This window comes from Acomys minous (genome assembly GCF_964271855.1).
Source record: "Acomys minous genome assembly, chromosome: 1".
In the NCBI taxonomy this organism is placed as follows: Eukaryota; Metazoa; Chordata; class Mammalia; order Rodentia; family Muridae; genus Acomys; species Acomys minous.
In genome coordinates, this window is record NC_140483.1 from 36,122,998 (window position 1) to 36,149,052 (window position 26,055).

Here is a 26,055-nt window from a genome sequence, read left to right on the forward strand (position 1 = left end):
CCAAGTGAAAACAAATAAGCTGTTTTTTGTTTTTGTTTTTTTTACATCACTTCTCTTTCTGTCCATTCGGTGTTATCTGAATATATTATAGACCCAGAATTCTGATCTTGAGGTCCAGCTAAGTATAGAACCAGGAACAAATACTGCCTAAGATCTTTAAATTGACCTGAGTGGCGGTGGCACAAGCTACCAGTCTCAGCACTCGGGAGGCAGAAGCAGGTGGATCTCTGTGAGTTCGAGGCCAGCTTGGTCTACAGAGCAAGTTCTAGGACAGCCAAGGCTACACAGAGAAACTGAAAGACCCTCGAAGGGAGACCCTCACTCAAGCCTCGGGATGGCACGCACCCAAAGACACACAAACGACTGTCTTGCTGTAAACACATGAGGCAGTTTATTGGCAGAACTCCGGGTCGACACGTATCTCACGCAGGAGACAGAGGGGTCGACCCAGAAGCCCAGGGGTTAGGGGTTTATATGGGCAAGGGTCGGGGGGGAGTGGGAAGTTTTGGTGCGACCACACACGATTGGTTGTTTCAAACATTTGAACATCAGCAAATTGCATAGGCAGATCTGGGGTAAGCTCAGACTTAATCACATGGGTACAGTCCTTGGTCCCTGTCTTTCTTGGAACCCGAGGGTAGATGTTTATCTGAGCTAACGACACATCTGGTTAAACTCAAACCTGGAACATTGTGTGCGGGCCTCAAGGGGGGGGGGAATTAAGCAGACACCATAAGATCGGATGAAGGGTCTTGGCTCATTATTCACTCGACCATATCCGGTACCTGTTTCTCTCAGGAATTTGTCCTTGTGTATTCTCCCTATCTTTTATGGCCAGCCGGTCCCTGGAACACTCAGTAGGCCTCTGTCTCCTATCTCCGCATTCTTTGTGACTTATCATCTGGGACCTTGGGCTAGCATACCTGTCGACCTGCACTTATGAGTTAGAGAGCTCTGCTGTTCTGGTTGCTTTAATGCTAATTAAAAATTTTCCCTTTCAAAACCCTGTCTCCAAACAAACAAAGATCTCTAAACTGGTTGTGATTTTTGTCTTTTGACACTCTGTCACAGTAGCCTCCCCCTCTCCCTTCAGCACATGAATGACTTCTAGGCCGGTCCCTATTGGCTACAGCCTATGAAGCCAGCACAGTGTGAATACGACCTTCCACGCCCAGCACCAGAAGTGGATGGGACGTGTGAGAGAAACAAAGCTCAAAGCTGTCCTGAGTCAGAAGCCAGTTTGTGAAAAGTATTTTCATCCACCATGACTGTAAAAGCAAGGTGTGTCCTGCCAAGTTCATCTCTGGTCAGGCACACAGTGTACACAGGTGAGCACAGCACACCTTTTCCCCCCTAGAGCTGACAGAGCACAATGTTCTGGATCTTCTTCATTTGTAATCAAACTGTAAAGCTACAGGTTTAAAACCAACATTACATAAATGTTTTATCATCTTGTAGAAAAGACTGCACTAGTTAGCAATTCTTTTTATCTTTTAAGTAGAAAATGACATTGTTGGCATATGAAGTGATGATCAAAGCCTATACATCCAAAAACAAATGGGAACATACCACAAATGTGTGCCAATTTAAAAATGTTAATTTCTTGATTTTATGGTGTTTGATTTAAAAACCTATAAGTCAATATGAAACGTTCTTTCATCCCAAAAAGTGTTCACTTTTACACCTAAGTTTTTATTTTTAATACGAGGCTTGGGTTCTGTTTTTAAAGATTTATTTATTTTCATTTCTACATCTATGGGCGTTTTGCCTGCGTGTGTATCTGTGCATCATGTGTGTGTAATGATGCCTGAGAAGGACTTAGAACTGCAGTTACTGACTGTTGCCAGCTGCCACGTGGGTGCTGAGAGCCAAACGTGGGTCCTTGGGAACTGCAACAAGTGTTCTAATCCCTGAGCTGTCTCACTAGTCCTGTGTTGGTTTTCTTTCTTTCTTTCTTTCTTTCTTTCTTTCTTTGTTCTTTCTTTTTTTGTTTGTTTGTTGGTTGGTTGGTTGGTGGGTTGGTTGGTTTTTTGTTTTTTGTTTTTCGAGACAGGGTTTCTCTGTGTAACTTTGACTGTCCTGGACTTTCTCTGTAGACCAGGCTGGCCTTGAACTCACAGCGATCTGCCTGCCTCTGCCTCCCGAGTGCTGGGATTAAAGGCGTGCGCCACCATGCCTCCCCTGTGTTATTTTTCTTACAGAGGCCTCCAAACTTCAAACTCAGCAAAATCTAGACCTGTTTCTGGCCCAGGCATTGGCCACAGCTGTATGCCAACAGCCAATCCTGGCCTTCAGTGCTCCACCTGGTCCCTAGCCCACTCCTTCTCACGGCCCCTCCCTACCCTAGTCCTCATCTCCCGGCCCTGGAAACCATCATCATCTAAAGGAAAGCTTGTTCTTGGGCACATGGGCCGGTGAGACATCCATTAGCTTGGTGGACCCCTAGGTGTTTTCCCTCCAAAAAGCTCGATGTGGCAGCGTGGGTGCCATGGTATTGGCACTGCTTGCTAATGGCCTGGCTAAAGCCATGGCACCAGCAGCACTTGGGCTGGGTCTCCTGTACTCATTTAAATCGGGACCAGAATCTTCAAGATGCCTCAGTGGATAAAAGCACTAATGATGAGCTGTACAAGATCCCTGGGAACCACGCAGAAGCGGAAGGAGGGAACCAAGTGTCTTCTCTCACATGCACACAGAGAAGGTGCTAGATGCTAAAAACAATCAGACAAGCCAGACAGTGGTGATGCACACCTTTGACCTAGCACTTGGGAGGCGGAGGCAAGCAGATCTCTGTGAGTTCAAGGCCAGCCTGGTCTACAGAGTGAGTACAGCCAAAGCTACACAGAGAATCCTTGTCTCAAAAACAAACAAACAAACAAACAAACAGGACCAGCAAGAGTGGTCTGAGGTAGATTGGAGCCCCTAGGTGTACCGTAGGGGCAGATGGCTGCATATCTCAGTCTTCCTGTTGTGACAGACCTGATGCCTGCCTAATGGCAGCCCACGTGAGTGTGGATAGAGCCAGCCCATGCGTGCAGCACCTGTATTGCCCCTGTGTCCTCTCAGTTAAGCCACGCTATTTACCACAAGCTGTCCTCCCTCGCTCTCACTACTGGTCCCTCCCACCTAAGGGGGCCACATTGTTCCCAGTCTCAGGGAGGAGTTTGCAGTTATTCCACATATGCAAAAAGACATCAGAGGAAGCTACGGAGCCCAGGACTGTCCCCTTCACAGTTCTCAGGGCCAAGCCTAAAAGGACACTGACCCCATGTGGCCACATGTAGAGGTGCAACGAGGAGAGAAAGAGGCGGGGGAAAGGCCTCAAATAGAGTTCTTCCCCCTTTACCAAAGCCAAGTGGCCCCTTCAGTTTTCCCTAACCCACCCAGCTGTGTTCCTAGTCATGACACGGAAGCCCTGGGGAAAGACCCACCCCCCTCAGGGCCTGCTGACCCCTTCTCTGGTGACGCGTCCCCACCGACACTTTCAAGCCTGAGCTGGTTCGGGGCAGTGATTTGGCAGGGCTCCTGAACTCGTCTAGGTGGGCAGCTTTGAGATGAGTTCTAAGGACACAACAGATTTTGACAGGCTGAAGGGTGACAGTGTCTGTTTCTCACTCACGTTCAGGCCTTCGTGAGAGCCATGTCCCACATTTAGAGAGGTTCTACTAGTAACGTGGAGTGGGCGCGTGTACGTATTCCTGGACCGCAGGTGTTGGCTGGGCCTGCGCAGGGGTAGGATGACAGCGCACAGGAGGGCAGAGAAGACAGCCGCTGCGCAACAAGGGTTTCGCCTGGCGGAGCACTGAATTAAATGTTCTAGAGGTGTGAGTCTCCAGCCCTAATCCTGTGCTCTTTCCCTGACCACAAGAGGCCTACAAGGAAGCTGCTGTGAGTTCTACAATCAGGACTAGGAGTCTGGTGAGAAATAAGCAACTGTCTCCTGTCTGACTCCACTTCATTCCTAGCACATTTTGTCTGTTCGCATTCTAGGCGTTCTGTTTTCTCCAACACTGTGATTAAGCTTCGATAAGAAGATGCCATGCCAGGGACCGATGAGGAAAGCTGGGCCCATGACGTTCTAATAGCTGTGTCTCACATCACAGCCACTTGAGATATAAGAAGCCAAGCTGGGGCTTGAACAATACAATGAAAATACACACTGGGCCACGCCATTGTCCCCAGAGTCTGTCCGCCTGCCTTGGCAAGCCACAGCATCCAGCCAGCTCCAGGATTGCTCCTGTCCTACCTACCTCAATTCCCAACACACCACACACACACACACACACACACACACACACACACACACACACCTCTGCCACCCCTGCTTAAAACTTTCTCCATGACTTAGTGCAATGGCACAAGTCTGTAATCCCAACATTCGGGAGGCAGAGGCAGGTGGACCTCTGTGAGTTCAAGGCCAACCTGGTCTACAAAGCAAATCCATGGCAGCCAAAGGCTACACAGAGAAATCCTGTCTGGAAACAAACAAACAAACACAAAAACAAAACAACCTTTCTCTGGCACCAAAATAAAAACAGCACGATTGTTTTCACCTGAGGCTTCTTGCGAATTTGCCTGGGTTTTTTGTTTGTTTGTTTGTTTGTTTGTTTGTTTTATTGAGGCATGGTCTCGTGTAGCCCAGGCAAACCTTGAACTGTCAATCCTCCTGCTTCAGCCTCTGGAATACTGGGATTGTGTTAGAACACCGGCCTGTATCTTTAGGTCAGATCCCGAAACTTGAAGAGGGCCACACCTCCCTGCAGTTCGCGCTGGGGCAGAGTTAAGAAACAATCTATGCTGTGACTTGACAGCTCCTAATTTATAATACCTGGCCCTTCCACAGACTTTGCCATGTATGTTATGTTGGACTAAATCATGTGATGTGAGGCTTCTTGCCACTTCTAAAAGGCTATAAAGGTCATATTTTGTTTGTTTCATTCTTGGAGTTGGTCCAGAGAAGTCTCCTCAGGGGGCTTTACTCAGGAAAAGAATCTGAAGGCTGCTATCTGAGGAGGCTCTGCCTCTCCCCAGCCCCACCCACCATCCTCCTCAGTGACTCTGTCTCTCGCTCTCTCCCTGTCTCTTTCATTCTCTTTCTTTTTTAAAGATATGTTTCTATTACCTTTAATTATGTGTGTGGGTACGCGCACGGGGCCCTTGGAGGCCTGAGGTGTCCGTTCCACCAGGAGCTGGAGTTACAGGCTGGGACTGGGAACAGAAGCCAGGTTCTCTGTAAGAGCCACGCACGCTCTTGGCCCCTGAGCATCTCTCTCACCTCCTTCTCGGGTTTCACTGTGTAGACCAGGCTGGTAAAACAAGCAGAAATAGAGGAAATGTCATGATGTCTTGGATTTGTTTTTTCAAACTGGAGAAAGAGTGTGGGCAAGAGAAATGAAACACGAATGGCAAAATCCTGGTCATTAGCTGGGAGAATGTTCACTAAATCTCTCTGTACTAAGTAGCCTTCAATATTTGCATATGCATGGACATTTCCCCCCCCCCCAAAAAAAAACTGTTTAAAAGTCTGGGTCAGGTGACTCTTCTGTGCTGCTTGGGTGCCTGTCCCCATGAGTCCCCTTGTCCAAACTCCAGCCTTTATAGCCCTGGCTTTTATCAAATTGTCACAAGGAAGAGCTCACCAGCCTCTAGCACAGTGCTTGGCAAAGAGAAAATTCTAATCATATTTTTTAATTGAAGAAAAATCCCACTAAGCCATGGCCCTGAGGCAGTGGGGGAGTGTGTATGCCCGTGTTAACACCAAAGGCCATGAGGACACCTGGTCTGGGCTGCTGCCTGGGGCCATGTTAATGTCTGAGGGCTGTGCAGAGCTGGCCCTGCCCCTCACCAGCTGTGGCACTCAGAAGAGCTGGCCCCGCCCCTCACCAGCTATAGCACTCAGACGAGCTGGCCCTGCCCCTCACCAGCTGTAGCACTCAGAAGAGCTGGCCCTGCCCCTCACCAGCTGTAGCACTCAGAAGAGCTGGCCCCGCCCCTCACCAGCTGTGGCACTCAGAAGAGCTGGCCCCGCCCCTCACCAGCTGTGGCACTCAGAAGAGCTGGCCCCGCCCCTCACCAGCTGTGGCACTCAGAAGAGCTGGCCCTGCCCCTCACCATCTGTAGCAGTCAGAAGAGCTGGCCCCAGGTTCTCCTGCACTTCAGTGGCCAGGGTATGGGGGAGATGGCCACTCCCCTCACCTGGGCAGCATAGTAGAGCTTGCCCTGGTGGTGTGGGTGCCTGAGAGCTGGCACTGGAGGAATGGGTGCAGAAGAGCTGGTGGGCTGACCAACTCAGCTACCGCCCATGCCTAGATCCAGGGCTTTGAGTTGGCCCACCGCAATATCTACGTCATCTATGAAGTGCTAGAGTGTGTGAAGGGGCCGGTCCTGCAGAACCAAGGCTGCAGGATCTCCAGGACACAGGGCAACACCAGGATATCTGAGAGGAGTCCTGGTGAGGATACAGTGTTGCTGTTGTAGCAGAAGCCAAGGCCTGGAACCAGACAAATGACTCATTGCAATGAACATTTATAAGTAAAACTGTTTGGGCAAAAAGGTATACTGTGTGACACACCATAACACACTATCGGTTCCACAGCAAGATTTTGTTTGTTTGTTTTCTTTGGGGGGGGGAAGGTTGCAAGAGGGAAGGGTGGCTGTGGAAGGATGGGGAGGTGGGTGTGGTTGGGGTACATGATATGAAATTCACAAATAATCAATAACAAGTTTTTTTTAATCTTACTAAGCCATTTTTGTTGGCAGAAAAGCAAATAAAACAAAACATATTGTCTTGACTGGCATACGGCTCCAGGAATCCTCAGCAAAGGTCACTGAGTTTCAATAAACTGGCTCTTGAGGAAGCGCCAATGGCTAATAGGAAAGCAAATTTAGACACTGGGTCTCTGGGTAGGGAGAAGGAGGAATGGGCACGTTGATTTAAAGATGTTAAAACATGAAGCGGAGGCTGGATCATTCACTTACCCAATTGATATCATTTCAGTGTCTCTGTGGGATTTGTCTGCCATATTGAAGATGCCTTTTCTCCAAAGAAGCTGCTAATATGAGCCTGGGGAGTGGAAGCGTCTGCTTGCTGGCCAAGTGAAAGAGACAGCGGTGCTTGTTGAGGCTCCGCACAAAGGAGGAAGAGAGAAGAGGGCAGTAGAGAAAATGGCAGGAGATCTGGCCCTCATCCCAGTGAGGCTTAAGGGTAAGACCTTCTTTTTTCTTCTTTTATTTTTATTGCTTTTATTTTTTTGTGTGCTTATGTTCTGCCTGCATGTTAGTGATGCCTGAAGACTCCAGAAAAGGGCATCAGAAGAAGCTCTGGGTCTGGAGTCACAGAAGGTTGTGAGCAGCCATGTGGGTGCTGGGAATCGAAGCCAGATCCTGCTGAAGATCTTAATCAATGAGCCACCTCTCCAGGTAAGTTCTTAATTCAAACTGGATTCAACCCAAGTGTCCAATTAAATATTACATATATGGAGACATACAATGTAGACCCTTCCATTCTGCAATACAAAAGGCACTACACTGTAGCAGCACACAGCCGCCTGGATACATAGTGTTGATCTATTAGTTCTAAGATAGGGAGCCCTTGGCATTGGCCTAGAGCCAAAAGAGTGCACATAGGAAGTTCTCTGGGCCACTGGAATTGTTTTTATCTGCCTGAACTGACATTTACAGGAATCCATGTGTACAAAACGCATGTCATGCACGCCAGAAGGTTAATTTTCCTATATGTAATATATATATATTTTAAAGATTTATTTATTTATTATGTATACAGTATTCCACCTGCATGTGTGCCTGCCCACCAGAAGAGGGCACCAGATCTCATAGGTGGTTGTGAGCCACCATGTAGTTGCTGGGAATTGAACTCAGAACCTCTGGAAGAGCAGTCAGTACTCTTAACCGCTAAGCCATCTCTCCAGCCTCCTATGTAATATATTTTGATCTTTAGTGTTTCTATACTATTTGAAAGTTGTTTTTTTTTTTTGTAGAAACCTCATATAGCCCAAGCTCATCTCATCCTATGTAGCTGAGGATGACCTTGAACTTTTGACTTCTGATCCACCTGCCTCTACTTCCCAAGGACTGGGGTTACAGGAGTATGCCGCCACACCTGGGATGCAGCCCAGGGTTTTATACATCTTAGGAAGGCAATCTGGCAACTGTGTTACCACCAGAGGCACACTTTTTTTTTTTTTAAAGAAAAACTGCATACAACCCAACAGAAAGCTCTGTGTGTCCCTATGGGATCTGATCTTCACTCTCTGAGCCTCAGTGGGAAAGACAGAGGGTGGCAGAGGCCTCCTAAGAGCTAGGCATGCCCTGTCATGAAGCAGACAGTCATAAACTTAGTTCCTCAGCCTTCTGTCCTTGTGGCTGTAGTGACTGTTGTCCCACGGGACACTCTAAGCTTACCACTCAGTCTTGATCTTTTGCTTTTCAGTCCTTGGACCTCATCACTCAGAAATATTTGGGGTCTGCCATATGACTCCCCAAGGTCATGGCCAAGCTCCTGCCACTCTCCCAACCCTTCCTAGACATGCCCTGATAACCCTATGAACACAGGCCCTCTGCTCTTCCATCCCACTACAACCCGTGGGCCTGGGTCTCCTTCCCACTGCTCTCAGTCAACACTGACTTTCTTTAAGGTCCTACTCCACTGCCACATAATCGGTGAAGCCTTCCCTGACCATCACACCCTCCTTTTATTGGTCCCAAGAGTAGTCATTTGTCTAATAAGTAGTCAGCATCCTTGCTTGAAATCAAGACAGTGAGTGATGGAGGGCTTTGCCCTTTGGGAGCTTCCATCGTCCTGGGAAAGGTGCCACGTAAACGCAGAGGCAGCTTCAGGGTAATTAAGGTGAGAAGCCACAAGACGGACACAGGGGCTCACTGAAGCTGTCACTCTCCTGAGTGCAGCACTGCAGCACCCCCATGCCCTGACGCCCACTTCATACCGCACTGGGCCTAGAACCCAGGGGTTCTGAGTGTTAGGCATGCATTCTACAAACTGAAGCACATCCTTGGCCTCATACTTTTTTTTTTAACCAAAGACTTTTTAAAGAATACATTTTACAAATACACCAGAGAATCACAAAATGCTGCCTGTACTAGATGCAGTCCTGTACCATAAGTCTGCACATCCTGCGTACTTCAAAATAAAGATACCCCATCTTTTCTTTCTTTCTTTTTTTTTTTTTAATTTATTTTTTTTTAAGACAGGGTTTCCTCTGTATAGCCTTAGCTGTCCTGGATTCACTTTGTAGACCAGGCTGACCTTGAACTCACAGCAATCCACCTGCCTCTGCCTGCCTGAGTGCTGGGATTAAAGGCGTGCGCCACCATGCCTGGCTTCCATCTTTTCTTCTAGATGACTTTCATTGTCAAAGGGCCACTACTAGATGTGCCTTCTTTCTTCATTCTCATTTGCCTTTCTTAACTGTGGCCTTTACCATGTTGCCCACACCAATGGCCAGAAGTCTGTCCAGCCATTTCTTGATTCCCTTCACAGAAATGATGTACAAATTTTTGGCTCCTGTATTGTCAGCACAGTGGATCCCAACTCCTACCAAAAGACCCAGGGAAATATGGGATTTCACTCCAGAGGACCCAGCATGCCCTCTCTTCAACATCCTGGATACCTGGAAAGAGTCAGAAAGGACTTGAGGACAAGGGACCCTGGGATATGACTTCCATACTTTGTATCCTTAATGATGCCCTGGGTAGGCTTGCCAGAACTAGCCTATGAAAATTGCAGAGGATATTCCTGTTTAAAAGTACCACGCATGTCTGAAATTCAAGTAGCCTACTATGAGCATACCACTGCCCTGTGAGTTCTGAGAACAGAGACGCAGCGCTTGAGGCCTGCTGTCTACAGGTGCTCAATAGACCCAGAAAGACTGGCAGAGTGAGGGGCTCTCTGGTACTGGCACACCCTACACACGCCAGGCCTATGAGAGGATTCTGTCGTCTGCTACAGCCCCTATCAGGGCCAGTAAGATGGCTCCATGGGCAAAATGCTAGTTGTCCCAGCATGAGAGCCTGAGTTCAGACCTCCAACACCCATGTAAAAAGCTTAGCATGGGAGCAGAGACAGGCAGATACCAGGACTCACTGGCTTGCCTGACCTATGGCCTGTACACGTGCACACATGGGCACATGTCCTCCTCATACATAGCAAAGACAGAAGGATGCAGTGTGGTGAGATATGGAGTAATATGGAAGCTGGCATTTTCTCAGTCATACGTGCAGGACATAGATGAAAGTGTCTTTGGAGAGCACATCCCTGTCTCTAAGAAGGTACCCCTCCCGGATGCCCTACCTGCCCCATTCCCACCTGGCAGGCTCTCCAAACCTGTCCTCTGTTGAAACCATGCAGCTGGCACAAATGGCTGGCCCGTAGGTGTTTGTTCCGTGAGCAGTGAGTGACATGAAACCAGTCATAGTGAAACCAGGAACCCCGTGTCTCTTGCTCGCTCCTGAGGGACTGGGGTCCTGGAAAGTTGGCACCAGCTCAGAAATGAGTTGCAAATGTCTCAGGAGCAGCAACAGAGACTCAGGATCAGCGAGCTCCCATCTCAGCATCCCCCACCCCCACGCCTCACCCCTACCCCGTAGTGGATGCTGGGTTCAGACCCACATTGCTCTCCAGAGGGTGAGCAAGCCCTCAGGGCCCCACCTCTTCCAGGATTGTAGATGGAGCCCTGGAGGGCACCACGTACCACTGTTCCGCAAATCCCATGGATAAACTCAGTCTCCACTCCAGTTCCTGAAAGGAACACTACCCTGGACTGCTCTGGTCCCTGCTGCTCTCAACCCCAAAGACCTTCTTTGAGCTCTGACAAGGACAAGAAAGGCTCTGTATGCAATGTTTGGCTTGTGGGTGGGTTTTTTTTTTTCCACGACTGCAAACTATCGGCCTGTTGAAAAGTTTGCATTTACTTGTGAATTGCCTGTCTGTGTTTGTGAGTGGAGGAGGGTGAAGACTTAAAGGGTCAAATTTGTTTTCAGTTTCTGTGTAAGTTTCTCCAGTGTTTAACATCTCATTGAGTCTCCCATATTTATTTCTGCGCCATTACGTCATTGTTTGGCGCATTTTATAACCAGAGGTGTAGAGAGCTGCCTCCCCTTCCTGTAACAAACTGGAGTCAGAGGGTAAGGCAGCAAGGAACACCCAGCAGACGTTAGAACATGATGCTGGATGAGGCCAGCTCAGCTCTGAGGAGGAACACAGAAGCACTGTGTGGTGTAACTGTGACGAAAACAAGCCCAAGGCAGAAACTCACTTCTACACACTCTTTCCTTGTAAGCAGGAGAAACCTGTAACAGATTTATCTCACAGATCAAAAGCAAAATTTGATGTTAAAGTTCAACAAAGAGAAAAGAGAGGGCTGGCAAGATGGCTCAGTAGGTAAAGGCACTTGCCTAAAGCCTGAGGGTCTGAGTTCGATCCCCAAATCCACTCAAAAGTGAAGCGAGAACAAAGTCCACAAAATCGTCCTCTGATCTCCAGACATGTGTCGTCATGGCATACATGTGTACACACACACACACACACACACACACACACACACACACACACTCACACTGAAATGCTGGACACATTGACGATAATTAGCATTGCATTCCCTCGCGTCCACTGCTGCTTAGCAGGCCTTTCGGGTGCTCTGCCCTTGACAGCTGGGTAGGGAATCAAGACAGATAATTCCAGTTGCTTATGAATTCTTTGGAAGCCCTTGGGAGTGAATTGTGCTCTGTGTGACAAGCTGCCGCTGTGTTACTCCTGGGAGGGCACCTCCGTCTCTAGGCAGGCCTACCCATGACCTTTATAAAATTCTCAACAGCAAGCAAGTGCAATCAACTTAAATGTCCAATAAGAAGGCACCTGTTAAATAAATCCCATCGTAGCCTCAGCAGAAGCTAGCAAAGACCTTTTAAAACGTGGAGGCAATTTAAGAAAACATCATAATAAACTAGGCCTGGTAGGGCACACTTGTAACCCCAGGATTTTAGAGCCTGTGGTTAGAGGATATGAATTTGAGGACAGCATGGGCTACCCAGTAAGACTATCCAGAGAGAGAGAGAGAGAGAGAGAGAGAGAGAGAGAGAGAGGAGGGAGGGAGGGAGGGAGGGAGGGAGAGAGAGAGAGAGAGAGAGGGAGGGAGGGAGAGAGGAGAGGGAGAGATCACGAATATGTATGACTGATATTCTGTTAAATTAAAAAATCAAAAGTAGACTTTTAGGACTGGGGGTATTAGTCAGTGGTAGAACACTTCCCTAGCATGTAGCCTTAGAGCCTATCCCTAGCACTGCAAAATAAAAATAAACAGTAAGTTTCAAAAGAATGCATACAGGACTCCTGGGGAAGCCCCCAGAATAAACACCTGTGTACCTTTGGCTCTTCTCCAAGGCTCACACAGATAATCAAATAAGCCTTTGTTTCTTTGCTTGCTTGTTTTGTAACTGTAGCCCAGGGTGGCCTCAATCCTCCTGCTTCGGCTCCCCACATGCTGGGATTAGAAACATCTGCCAACTATTTCCAGCATCAAAGGATATTTATGAAAGTATACACCTGCAAAAAAACAGATGTTTGGGGTTTTTTGTTTGTTTGTTTGTTTGTTTTGTTTTGATTTTAAATCTTCCTGGTGCCAGGTATGGTGGCACACACCTGTAATCTCTGCACTTGAGAGGCAGAGTCAGGAAGATCAGGAGATTAAAGGCAGTCTGGCCTACACATGACCCTGTCTCAAAGCAAACCAAACAAGACAAGAAAGTTAAAATGTGGGTGTGCATGGGTGAAAGAGCCACACAGAAAGTTCCAGCATGCCACTGGAGGCAGACCCCAGGTGAGGGTCGTGCAGAGTCATAGAGGATGGCAGAGAGCCCCGTAGGCTTGTCAGAAAGTGCCAAGAAAAAGCCTGCTTAAAAAGGTGAAATCGGCAGGCGTGATGGCACGCTCCTATAATCCCAGCACTTGGGAGGCAGAGGCAGGTGGATCTCTGTGAGTTTGAGGCCAGCCTGATCTACAAAGCGAATCCAGAACAGGCAGGGCTCTGCTATGCAAAGAAACAAACAAACAAACAAACCAAAAATAAATAAATAAATAAAAAAGACTCACTGGAGCATGAATTACAGAAAACAACTTCTCAGATACTGGAAACTTTGGTTTGGGGATTCAAGAACACATCGATCTGGGCATCAAATACGACCCAAGCACTGGCATCTCCGGCCTGGACTTCTATGTGGCGCTAGGTAGGCCAGTTTTCAGCATCGCAGACAAGAAGCACAGGACAGGCTGCTTTGGGGCCGAGCACAGGATCAGCAAAGAGGAGGCCATGCACTGGTTCCAACCAAATTACGATGGGATCACCCTTCCTGGCAAATAAATTTTATCCAAACGGCCAATAAAAATTCCTCAGAGGGGAAAAAAAAGACTCAAAATGGCAAAATTGTTAGAATAAGTGATGTTTGAGTTTGTAGGAAGGAGCTATAGTCAATTGGCTCCACCAATCAGATGGAAATGGTAATGACAGAAGCGCCACGAAAAACAATTAACAACTCCCTCTGAAACTAACTGAAAGCATATTAATTAAGCTTCAATTGGAAACTCCAGACCTTCCTCCCACCTGCCCAGGGCTGAGCTGCGCACGTTGGAGGAGGGCCCAATCCTGACAGTCCTAGTTCACTGAGCAGCAGAGAAGCCAAGGTGGGACACGGATGGTTGAGCATGCTGGAAATCTTAAATGTACTTAAAATCCACCCTCCGGGATACCAGAGAAGACCACCGATGAAGAGGTGACTCAGCAGAGGCGTGAGGAGGACGGACACTGGGGAGGTGACGGGACAAACCTGGCACTAGAGCACTGAGTGCGGGCTTGCTGGCTGTCACAAGCCCTCCAGAGCTAAAGATGGTTCTGCGCGTGGTGCCTCTCTAGCGCCCTCTACTGCCAAGACTTAACATGGTGTTACTTAGCATAGCGTTAACCAAGAGTGGGTCAGAAAATTCAGGAAGTTACAATGTGTGCTGAGCATGTGCAGACTTTTTCTCGTCCTTATTCTATAAATAACACAACTACTTACATATTAATTTTATGTATGTATGTGTGTCATATAATTGCATTGTATGACATAAAATACATGTGTAGGCCTTTGAAATTCGATATCCTTTTATAAAAATAATTTGAACATCTGCAGCGTTTGGTATTCACATTCTGGCACATGAGGAACAGAGGGTCTTGCCTACAGACACCAAGTGATGACTCTACTTCTAAGACCCAATATAATTTTTATTTTTTTCTCCCAATATCATTTTCACAGAGCAGATAATACAGGGTACAATTGGAGCTAAAGGGGTAAGAGTAAAAATAGGTGCAAGATCTTCTAGGTAAATAGAAAATGAGATAATAAACATCATATCCTTGGCCCAGGCCTTGTCGAACAAATGAGTTCAGTTTGAGTCACTATACTGGGTGATGACTTGGCCAAGGTCTTTTCTCTTTCTGCCTTTTGGGGCAGCTGAATCGAATTCTTAATGAAGACAACAGCAGTTAACTGTTGGATTTTTCTGGAAGACCACAAAAGTTTGACTGGGATGTACACCTGGCAATTGGTACTGTGGGTGGTCCGAAGGCTGGATGCCAGTGGGGAGGACGTCAGGTGAGACTGTCCATCAGCAGAGTATTGTGCTACTCCGGGAGAGAGTTAGCAAGCCTAGATGAGTGGCAGCAGTGGCAAGTGGGAAGGAGCAAACTATGAGCCACTCCCAAAGAAGTCACCTGGGCCCCACCCACACCCACCATCCTCAGCCGTGGCAGGGAGTCACACACCAGGCTTGAAAGGAGTTAGGCTGCAAAAGCCGATGACTTTCCCTTCTAGAATGCCCCATTAGTTAGGGAACCTCTGCTGCATGTGATAGAAACGCGCTAGCAACCGCCTAAGCACCCAACATGAGTTAGGAGTTCTAGAATCAGTTTTTCAGTAGCTAAGAAGGACCCAGAAGACAAAAACATGAGGCACTGCATGTTGTATGTTAGCAGTGTGTGTCTAAATTGGCATCTCCACTTTGCGAAACTGTCTCAATCCTCTAATGGTGAACAAAGACATACCCCGAGACCCAACGCCTGAGTGCGCCCTAGCATTCCTCATAGCAGAAGTCGCTTACAGCAGCACCAGTTTTAATAGCTGAAATTATGAAACTATCTACATGCCTGTCCAGAATCAACATGTATAAACTACAGCATGTTCTCCAAGTAAAATTGCGTTCCGTGGTGAGAATGTGTGATCTATAGCGATAGAAAACATGGATGAATCTCACAGACATATTAAAAGAAAGATACCAGATACAGAGGAGAACTGTATGCTTAGGAAAGGGCTGTGTCCATCAGGACCAACCAGGTTCCAACCTGTGGGCCATGACCCCCTTGAGGGCCTCATAGCAGACCTTCTGCATATCAGATATTTACGCTATGATTCACATCAGTAGCAAAATTACAGTTACGAAGTAGCAACATACTAATTTTATGATTGGGGATCACCACAACGTGAGGAACTTCAGCAGGAGGGAGGCTGAGAACCACTGGCTCTGTACGAAGTCTCAAAGCAGGAAAAGCTGTCTGCAATGTCGGATGGTAAGACAGAAGCTACTCCTGGGTACAAGCAGGAATGAGAAGGCCACCATGCCTGACCTCAATGTATTCTTTTAGCAATATTGATATATCCGCAATGCTAAGCAGCCACCATCACTGGCCATCTCCACAACCTTTTTTTGCAAAACCAAAACTCTGTATCCATTCACCTTCATTCTTACCTCTCCCCAGCTTCTGGTAACTTCCATTTGACCTTCTAACTCTGAGGTTTGGGTAACTCTAGGTTTTCATATATAAGTGTCATTCTTCTTGTATATAAATATATATTGGGAGCCAGGTGTGGCGGCGCACGCCTTTAATCCCAGCGCTCGGGAGGCAGAGGCAGGCGGATCGCTGTGAGTTTGAGGCCAGCCTGGTCTACAAAACAAGTCCAGGACAGCCAAGGCTAACACAGAGAGACCCTGTCTCGGGGGAAAAAAAAAATATATATATATATATATTGGTCTTTCGAGACAGAGCTTTTCTGTGTAGCCCAGGCTGGCCTTGAACTCAGAGCACTGTACTTGCCTCTATCTCGTGAGTGCTGAGATTAAAGGTGTGCACCACCACCACCTAGCTACTCTTCTCTTTAAAAAAAAAAGATTGATTGATTGATTATTTATACAGTATTCTGCCCACATGCCAGAAGAGAGCACCAGGCCTGTGAGCCACCGTGTGGTTGCTGGGAATTGAACTTAGGACCTTTGGAAGAGCAGGCAGTGCTCTTAACCTCTGAGCCATCTCTCCAGCATAGGCCAAGAGATTTAAAAGTATTCGAGCTTGTTTTCTGACTACAGTGACAGATAACTTGAGATCAATAACAAGAGGGGGAAAAACTGAAATTCACATACATGTGGAAACTAAACAGCACACTCCTACATTAGTGGCGGCTGGAGAATAAATCTCCAGCAAAATTGGAAGCTACTTTGTGGCAAATTAAAACAAAAATCACAAGATACCGAAATGTGCAGGATGTAGATAGCATAGTTCATATAAGAAACTTTGGCAGCTGGAAATGCCTATATTTAGAAAAGGATGAGCCGGATCAATATAAAGGAGAGGGAAACACAGGTTGCTAGGGGAATCGAGAGGCGGGGCACTTAGCTTTTCAGCAAAGATGACATTTTAAAGGATGAGTAAGGCTGGAGGAAAGTGGGAAGGGAATTCCTAGCAGCACCAAGAGCCTTAGCGAAAGCACAGGGACGTGAACTAGCATGCAGTTCGCAGTGCTACACAAAGTTCAGATGCCTGGGGGAGATCAGGTGGATGAAGCCCACCCACACTGTGGAGAGCTACCTGCTCCGCTTGGGTCATTCCTTCCAAGACAGACCCAGAAACAATGCTCCTCTGGGTGTGCTGTGGCTCATCAAGTTGGCACAAATTGAACCATTAGTATAATTCAAGGAGAAGAAAACGGGGTGAACTTAGCACTGGTGGGACGGTGGGGAGGGAGGAGCTGGCTTCAAACACCTTTCAAGTTCTCAAGAGGTCTTCCTCCCCCTTGCTCACTGCTGGCTGTATGTCTCTAAAGAGAAGTGATTGGCTTCTCGTAGAGGTCTTCCAAACGCCAACCCGCTTATCCCGAAAACAGAAACCAGCCACCCATAATTGGCTTGAACTATCTATAAAGTCATCAGTTCAATTTGTCTTTGTCCTATAATGATGCCAGTCTTGCATGGTCAGGCCTGGGAACATGATCCTGACTTAGTCGTTATTAAGACAATGATTATCAGCTTCGGTTACATGGTAGACTAAATTGGGGGAAGAAATCCTTTTAGGATCCAACCCATGATAATTAAATTCTAAGATTTGAATATGAAGACAGGTCTGCCTATGCAGCCTGCTAGAGAAGTGTATCCCTAGAACATTCCAAAGGGTCTATAAGAGAGGCTCAAGGAGCATCTGCTGGACCACGTTACTGTTCATGGAAGATGCTTCCTGGCTTTCAGGACAGATGAAGAACTCAGAACTTCCATGTAACTGCAATAACCTTATGCAGTAAGTTGAGTTCATAAAAAACCAACGCGTTGGCCGGGCGTGGTGGCGCACGCCTTTAATCCCAGCACTTGGGAGGCAGAGGCAGACGGATCGCTGTGAGTTCAAGGCCAGCCTGGTCTACAAAGCGAGTCTAGGACAGCCAAGGCTAACACAGAGAGACCCTATCTCAAAAAACCAAAAAAAAAAAAGAAAAGAAAAGAAACCAACGCGTTTAGGTGGGAGCATAACGGTGCACACCTTTAATCCAAGGGCACAGAGGCAGGCAGATCTCTTGTGAGCTCGAGGCCAGTCTACATGGTGAGTTCCAGGTCAGCCAGGGCTTGTTTCATAGACCTGCTCAGCTTCCTCTGCATAGGCATAGCAGATGTTAAATAGTCAGAGCATGTGGTACCATCCTGGCCATATTACAAAATGGCTGCCTTTGAGAATTGGCAATAGGGATTTGTAGAATTATCTCTGCTCCAACTGCAGAAGAGCCATCTGTGGCACTAGAGAGAGTGTTCAAAGATGTGACCCTGGACATTTACTGAGGCATGCACATCACAGCACAGTATACAACTTGGTCATTAAACTGCTGTTGCCATGCAGGGCAATTAAGGAAATCACAGCTGTGACAGCCATGCTCCTCAGGGTTCTCCCTAACCGGAAGACTGTTTTATTATTGTCTTTCTTTCTTTCTTTCTTTATTTCTTTCTTTTCTTTAATGTACCACTTGCTCCCTATAATATTTTAACTATTTTCTAAACACTGCTTCAGAAACTATTTTCTAAACACTGCTTCTAAAAATAGACCTAAACAAATTTTACAGTGAGAAAACAAAACAAAACAAAACAAAATGGTCCATACTATCTTGGGAGTGATGATAAGACTGTAAAATTCAGATATAATAATGTTGACTCAACTCTGTAAATATTCTAAAAGGCAGAGAATCATGTGGTTTAAGCTGGTGAATGTATGGGGTAAACTAGCGAATGTATGGACTGAGTGTTATATCTCAAACCTTTTTTTTTAAGATTTTATTTATTTATCATAGATATACAGTATTTTGCCTACACGTGTAGCAGAAGAGAGCACCAGATCTCATTATAGATAGTTGTGAGCCACCATGTGGTTGCTGGGAATTGAACTCAGGACCTTTGGAAGAGTAGACAGTGCTCTTAACCTCTGAGCCATCTGTCCAGCCCTGTTATATCTCAATAAAGCAGATCTTCAAAAAAATATTACAAGGCTCGAGCTGTAGAGACGGCTCAATGGTTGAGAGCACTGACTGCTCTTTCAGAGGACCCAGGTTCAATTCTCAGCATCCATTTGGCAGCTCACAACTGTTTGTGACTCCATTTCCAGGGTATCTGACATTCTCATACCAATGCACATAAATTAAATAAATTATTTTTTAAATATTTTATTTAACTTTAATTCATGTGCATTGGTGTGAGGGGGTCAGATCTTGGAGTTAAAGACAGTTGTGAGCTGCCATGTGGGTGCTGGGAATTGAACCTGGGTCCTTTGGAAGAGCAGGCAGTGCTCTTAAGCACTGAGCCATCTCTCCAGCCCATAAATTATTTTTAAAAATATTACAAGGGTAGAAAAAAAGTAACTGGAAGATTTATGCCACTTTCAGAACACATAGGCCAGAATGTCTCAGCAGAGAATCTGCCTGTGTGTGCGTAGGTAGTAGTACATGATGCTGTCTGGGCCATGGATGCCTTGCTCAGACGGTATTGGCAGTGGTGCCCTGCGAAGGGTCAGTTGGGCAGTTCATTGCTCAGGAAGGAGGGGCTGGGAGAAACTCTACAGAGCTGATAGCAAGAGGAAAGGCAGAGCTACTGTCCACAGAGAGCCTCTTGTAGAGGCCGCTGAGAGCAGGCACTTGCTCCTGGCAGGGAATGGCAGAACCGTGTGTACTTCAGCACTCCCTAACCTTCCTTGCCACTCTCTCCCCGGGCTCCTGGAAAGAGTTTTCTGAGGTCTCTCCTCAACCTGTTTGATGTAGAATTCACTTAATCAGTTTCAGGAGGATCCATCATGGTGGGTGTATTACGTAGGTTCAAAGAAATTCTGTGTTGCCTTTGTGTGCAGGTATAGTGAGACTTTTTTGGCATATTTAAAAACGCAGAAATCTTATGGGAATGTGTTTTTGTTTTAATCCCAGGCGTGGGAGATGGATCTGCTTGCGACTGTCCACAGCAGCAGACTGTGGTTTGCCTCGTGCTCTAGCAGGTGCACGATTTTCTGCAGGTGTGTGACATCTGGAATTCTGGGGACATTAAAGAGGGTGTGTAAATGTTTGAGTCCCAAGAGGGGCTGCAGCAGCTCCCGATTCCTCTTTTGCTGCTGCTGCTGCTGCTGGAGGTGGTGGTGGTGGTGGTTGCTGTTGTTGTGGTTTGTTCAGTTGCTGTGCACAAAGAGATAAGAAAAAGAAATTGAATATACTGGTGGTGAAGATCAAACTTGCCCCAAGGAGCTCGACACTCCAAGTCCGCAGGAAGCAGTCCAACAATAACAGCGCCCCCTTTTCCTCTCTCTCCTTCTATCTCTCCTACCTACTGGTGGAGGGCTGGAAGGGGGAATAGGGGTGGAGAAGGGTGGAAGAGAGAAAGAAAAACCCACAAAGCAGCAGGACCTAGGAGAAACTGCTTTCCTAACGCCTAGCATGTGTTGGAGGCCTGGGACTTGACCAATTGACTGAGGCGTGGAGGTTCTGGAGCAGTGTTTAGAAAATAGTTAAAATATCATAGTGAGCGGGCGGCAGGCACCTAGTCCTTCCGGGACCCGCTGTCCTGAAGCTTCTCTTTCAAAGGGCATGTCTACACATCCGTGTACATTGCTGACTCCGCAGAAGACTCAGGAATCAACACAGCAATGCCTTTGACATTGAAAGGCTTTGTACCTGTGGGAACAATGTCAGAGAAATCCCCCAAAGCCTCATTAAGCCATGCCACTGGAGAGGTCCAACCAAAGCACTGGGCTCCCAGGACATTCAGGGAAGGAAACACAGCTCAAAGGCCCATGGAAAACCTCAGGGACAAATGGCATGCAAAGATGTTTAGCACTCCTGAGGCTGGAGAGGGACGATTGTCACTGGCAGGGTAAGTGCACTAGACAGGCATGCTGGGACTGGTAATGCCAAGCAGGAAGGTGGCCTGGTGAACTGTGCAGGCCGCAGGCAAGCCTCTGGTAGAGTTCCACACTTGAGCTAATAATGAATAATTCCCAGCTGAGGGTGCTCTACTGCCCTTCCCGAGAGGGGGCAAACACTTCCAGCTCTGTTTTCAACTCCATGAGCTGCATGTAAGGCATGGATCTGGAGAAAGTGCTCCATTACATACAGTTAAAGTCTGTGGCTTTAAGAAGAGCCTTGCAGTTTGGGGGCAGGAGAGAGAAAAGCCAAGAGGAGATTAGCTAGATACTTACCCACACACAGCACACGCCCCCCCCCTTCCCCCCCCCCCCCCCCCCCCCGTGACTAGGGGAAGGAATATAACCACACAAGCGTTCTGACTTCTGGAGAAGGAACTCCACTGAGCCTGAAAGCTTCAGGGGGATCGGGCCCTCTTCATCTCCAAACGGCTGAGGTTTAGTCTGATGCCTGGCCCTCCATATGCGTTCAGTAGATGAACGGACGTACAAGCGAGCGAGCAAACAAATGAACAAATGGACACATCAACCTGTTCGGAATTCCAGTTGTACCTTCTCACAGTACTGCACAACTTTGGGTTCATGGTGTTATTCTCCGCTCCCCTCCATCCTTCCTCCCAGAGGAGGAAGTTCAGAGTCTGTGCTGCGTATTTCCAGCGCCCTGTCCTCCCTGCGGCTGCCCTCCTGTGTACTAGTGATGTGCGCGCCTTACTGACATGATCGCACCCCTGGCGACACTGAGGATGTCTTGACTGTGGGTGCTGTTACAGGCCTGAGGGGAGCAGAAACTGATGTCATGGAAGGTTAGGCGCAGTGCTGGTGTGGTTCACACAGACACAGGGAGCCCGAAAAATGTAGCCTGGTGACGGGGAAACTGGGAGGCAGGCTAGTTCTGAGTGAACTAGTTCTGAGTGAATCTCTTTGACACAGAGATGCTGAACCCTCTGAGGAAGAAAACTATACAGCAGTGTGTGGGATGGATGTGAAATTAAGCACTTTGACTGGATTGCCTCTATGGACCAAAAGCCCTCCATCTTTTAAAATCCTTAAACACAGAGGGGCATCATTCCCCGGAAGCTGGGCTCCAGGATGAGCAGTGTGACAGGGCCAGGATCCATCCTCAGTGTTGTTAGAATGTTAGAATGACAGAGAAGATGGGACACTTTTGGGCGCAGTGTGTCAGAGGAGCCGTCAACTTCTTCCTTTGTTTCAGGATCTTCTGGTCTGGGAAGAAGAGCTGGCTGCAAGCAGACCCATGCTCCTGTTGGGAAATAAGGCAGCCTCTCATTACCGTCCAGCCAATTTCCGCAAGAATTGTGCACTCCATGGTCAGATAGTGACCCCAGCCCTTTTCAATTGCATCCAGGAAAAGGCTGACACGGGGTGGCCTGTGTACTCCTGGCAGTGAGTAATGCTTCCAGTACTGACTAATGCTGCTTGCTTTCCCTCACTAGGTTATCTGGGGTTGGGTGTCAAGTTCAGCAGTTTCGCTGGGCCTCCTGATTGAAAGCACTCAACACACACACACACACACACACACACATACACACACACACACACACAACTAACAACCAACTTCACACAATAATGTATTTTCTCCACACATTTCCTATTTAAGCCTCCCCACAATCCTGTGAAGTAGGTTCTGTGATTAACTGCCATTTCCCAAGGACTCTCATACTCAGAGGCATTAAATGGCATAGCCAATAGCATACAGCCAGGGAGAAAAAAAAAAAAAGTCAGATCATTTCTTTCCTGCTTAGTCCCCATCCACCCCCATACAAATCGTATCCCATGCAGAATGTACATCATCATCTTTTAGGGTCAGGCAGACTATGTGTAAGTTGACTGTATGGTGAATAATGGATGCATTATACAATGGATGCTGTGTGTGAGAGTGAAAATGACACGCGTTAAGGGGAGGAGCCATCTCATTCACCAGGAGTCTAGTGGGTAGGTACAGGGCACTGGAAACCAGGACGCGTCTGATTTGCCCTCTTCGGGCTTACAGTCCACCGCAAGGGACAAATCTAATACAACTGCTATTACAATAAAATAATCAGGGTTTTGTTAAGTGCTGCTGAAAAGGTTCAGTGGGGAGCTCTGCTCTGGAGCGAAGCTGGAGCGATTCCCAGGCTGGGAAGTCTGGCCTCTTTTGGTCAGGGAAGGACACTTTTAGGCAGCATCTCCAAGGAGAAGTCAAGACAGAAGAGCGAAAGAGAGAAGAAAATCATTTCGTCCGAAGAGAACGTCACCTAGATGACAGCAGGAAAGGAAAAGTAAAGGTAAGAAAGAAGCCAGAAGCTAGTTTATGTAAACGGGCTTGGAGAAACCCACCGACGGTGCCTGTGGAGTTCAGCGCAGCGGGAGTGGGAGTAAAAGGGTTAAAGAGGGCGGGCCGGAGTAGCCCGGTAGTCCCGCCCACCCGCAATGTGGGCGGGGCTGCCCCGAGTGCGCGCTGGGATTGGCCGCGGGGAGGGCGTTCCGCTAGGACCGTACCAACAGCCGGGCTGCGCGGAGGCGGGGGTGGGTGTGGAGCGGCCGGCTCCTCGGGGAGCGGCGGCCGGGGAATGGCCGGGCCGGCGGCGGTGGGCGGGAGCCGCAGTGGCGGCGGCGGCGGCGGCGGCGGCGGCGGCGGCCGGGGGCGGTGAGCGCGGCGTGGGGCTGCCCCTCCCCGGAGGCGGCGGGGGCGGCCGGGGCCGCGCCGCACCGCACCGCGCGGGTGGCTATGGAGCGAGCCTGAGGTCCACCAGGTGAGCGGCGCGGCGGGAGAGGGCGCGCGACCCCCGCCCGGGAGCGGCGGGCTGGAGGGAGGGCGGGAAAGCGCGGGCGGCGGGGGGCGGGGCACCTCCCTCCGGGGCTCTGCGCGGGGCTCCTGGCGTCCCCGCGAGGCTGCGGGTGGCTCGGCCGGTGGAGCCGGCCCTGCTGAGGTGCGGGCGGTCCGTAGTCCTTGCGGTGACCGGGGCTTGCAGAGCACGGTCCCCAGAGGCTCCCAGCCGTGGCGTCGCCCTCCTGTCACGCTAAGCCGGTGTCTGCGGCCCAGGGAGCAGCGCGCTCTCGCTGGGTCCCAACCGGGCCCGCATGGTAGCTGAGGAGCGCGGGTGACCTGCAGGCCCTGGGCCGGAGAGGGCAGCCTTGTCCTGAGGTCGGGCGCTCGGAGCGCGGCGGAGCACAACTTGAACCGACACTGTAGTCCACAGTGGACTGCGCTGGCGGTTTCATTTCCGGGTGTGATGGCCCTTCGATTAAGAGCGAGCCCAGACGTTGTCTTAGTGATGAATGTGAACGTTGTCAAGCTGTGTCCTTGATTGTGGAGTCTGATAAGACATTCTTTTTAATCAGGAACCCCTGATCTTTCAGGCTCCCGATAAAAAGAAGGGGATACAGGGCGTGGATGGTCCTTATACAATTACTTCGTTTAAAGACTGTATCTCCAGTAGGATGGGTAAGGAGTTTAGGGTTTGGGGAAAGGATATGTTTTTACACTGTCGCTTGCTTCTAGAGCGTCATCTCTACTCATCTAGAGGTTTGGTAGCTCACGTTAGAAGGAAGAAATTGCGATTTTTTTCCCCCACTATTGAGGTCTAGGACTTTATAATGCAATCAGCAATCGGGTAAAGTCAAGATTGTCATTTATTAACCAGGCTTATATTGCTTGGCTTGTAATTTCACTGGTCTAGTGATCTGTTTGCTTCCTGTTCCTTGAATTTGTACAAGCCTTTTGCACTAAGCCAAAAGCATTTCTGCGTGGTATTTATCCTCCTGAGAAACAGGTTTGAGTATTAAACTGCTAAATTATTTACATAGGCTCTGAACCAATTTAAGGTAAATTTACATTTAAATTATTACATTAAGTTAATAACTTTCTTGAAGATGTTGCACTGTGTGTCCCTGATCCAACAGTTCCCCATCAACAAGATGCCTGGTCCACGTTTGAAAGTGCTTATCAAAGGAGAACAATGCAAGGGATCAATCCCTGTGCCCCTTTAATCCCAGCACTCGGGAGGCAGAGGCAGGAAGATGTCTGTGAGTTCGCGGCCAGCAAGGGCTACATACTACATAGTAAGACCCTTTCTTAGAAAACAATTAGAGGAAAATAAGAAAGGTACTGGTGGGTAATTCTAGCCCCACTCATTGTAAATAACAAAGATGGAAATGGATGGAGGGAAAGAATAATTTAAAAAGGGGGAAAAAATCTGGCCTGGTGGTGGCAGGGGCAGCTGCAGCAGCCCGTGGGAAGCAGAGGCAGGCTGATCTGAGTTCGAGGCCAGCCTGGTCTGCTAGCGCCATGACAGCCAGGGCTACACAGAGAAATCCTGTCTTGAAAACAAACAAAAATCTGGGATTCATTGCTTTCCTTGTGAAAATGGGGTTGATTTGCTTTGTTTCCTTAGAACTAGTGAGAAAATAAGTGCATTTTATTTTGAAAGCACTTGCTTTGCTTTTTAAAAATATATTTTGAACAAAAGTGTACTTTGGAAAAAGCAAGTCACTGGTGTTTATTTTTCATAATCTTTTGTGTCATAGAATCATTTTATGCTGTTAATGATTATTTACTTTTAGTCACTTTTGGTTTCATAGATTTTTAACGTCCATACATCTTTAAAACTTCTGGGTTTGTTGTTGTTGTTTTTTCAAGACAGGGTTTCTCTCTGTAGCCTTGGGCCATTCTTGACTCACTCCTTAGACCAGGCTGGCCTCGAACTCACAGAGATCTGCCTGCCTCTGCCTCCCAGAGTGCTGGGATTACAGGCGTGCCCCACCATTCCTGGTTTGCTTCTGTTTTTAAAAAAAAATCTTCTGAAATTTTAATTCTTAAATGAAAATTTCTGTTTGCTTTTAGGGCATGAATTAGCTCCTATGACTACCATTTCAGTGCTGTAAGTGTCAAGCCAGGGACTTCAGCCTTCAAATCGATAACTATTTAAGATCTCATAATAGAGACTTCTGATAGATTGCTCACAGTTTTAAACAGTAGAAGGAGCTGTGGATGTCCGGTTAATCTGTGATTGAGTACCAGGGGATTTTTGTGTATTGTGATAGGGCACAATTACCTTGAGACCCTACAATTTTAATTCAAGTAGCATATTGTGGGTGTACATGAATTATTTGTTGGTTGGATTAATAAATGGAAATTAGTGTGAGGGAAGCATCAACATAGTGCAAATACTAGTTTGTTTGGTTTTTTTTTTTTTTAGCTCCCTCCTTCAATCAAAAGGAATAATAAATAAATAAATAAAATAAGGGCCAAGATAATGTGTTTCTGATTTCTGTTGGAAATGTGCTATTA

The 26,055-nt window shown here is 47.7% G+C and overlaps 1 protein-coding gene and 1 long non-coding RNA gene across 3 annotated transcripts in view; one reads left to right on the forward strand and one right to left on the reverse strand.

Moving 5' to 3' along the window:
- Window positions 1-18,772: 18,772 nt before the first annotated feature.
- On the reverse strand, window positions 18,773-23,185 carry LOC311602674. The gene is made up of 3 exons (XR_014780816.1): window positions 23,103-23,185; window positions 21,296-22,026; window positions 18,773-20,022 (listed from the first exon to the last, which is right to left on the reverse strand). It is a non-coding gene; the product is annotated as an uncharacterized lncRNA (long non-coding RNA).
- FAM20B (FAM20B glycosaminoglycan xylosylkinase) overlaps window positions 22,770-26,055 on the forward strand; it is a 42,433-nt gene continuing 39,147 nt past the window's right edge. Inside the window, exon 1 of one of the 2 annotated variants that reach the window (XM_084790878.1) lies at window positions 22,770-23,050. The gene's annotated coding sequence lies outside the window, so the exon portion shown is untranslated. Of the gene's footprint in view, window positions 23,051-23,362; window positions 23,519-26,055 lie in introns of those variants that run through there. The other variant, XM_084790877.1, reaches the window with a different exon arrangement.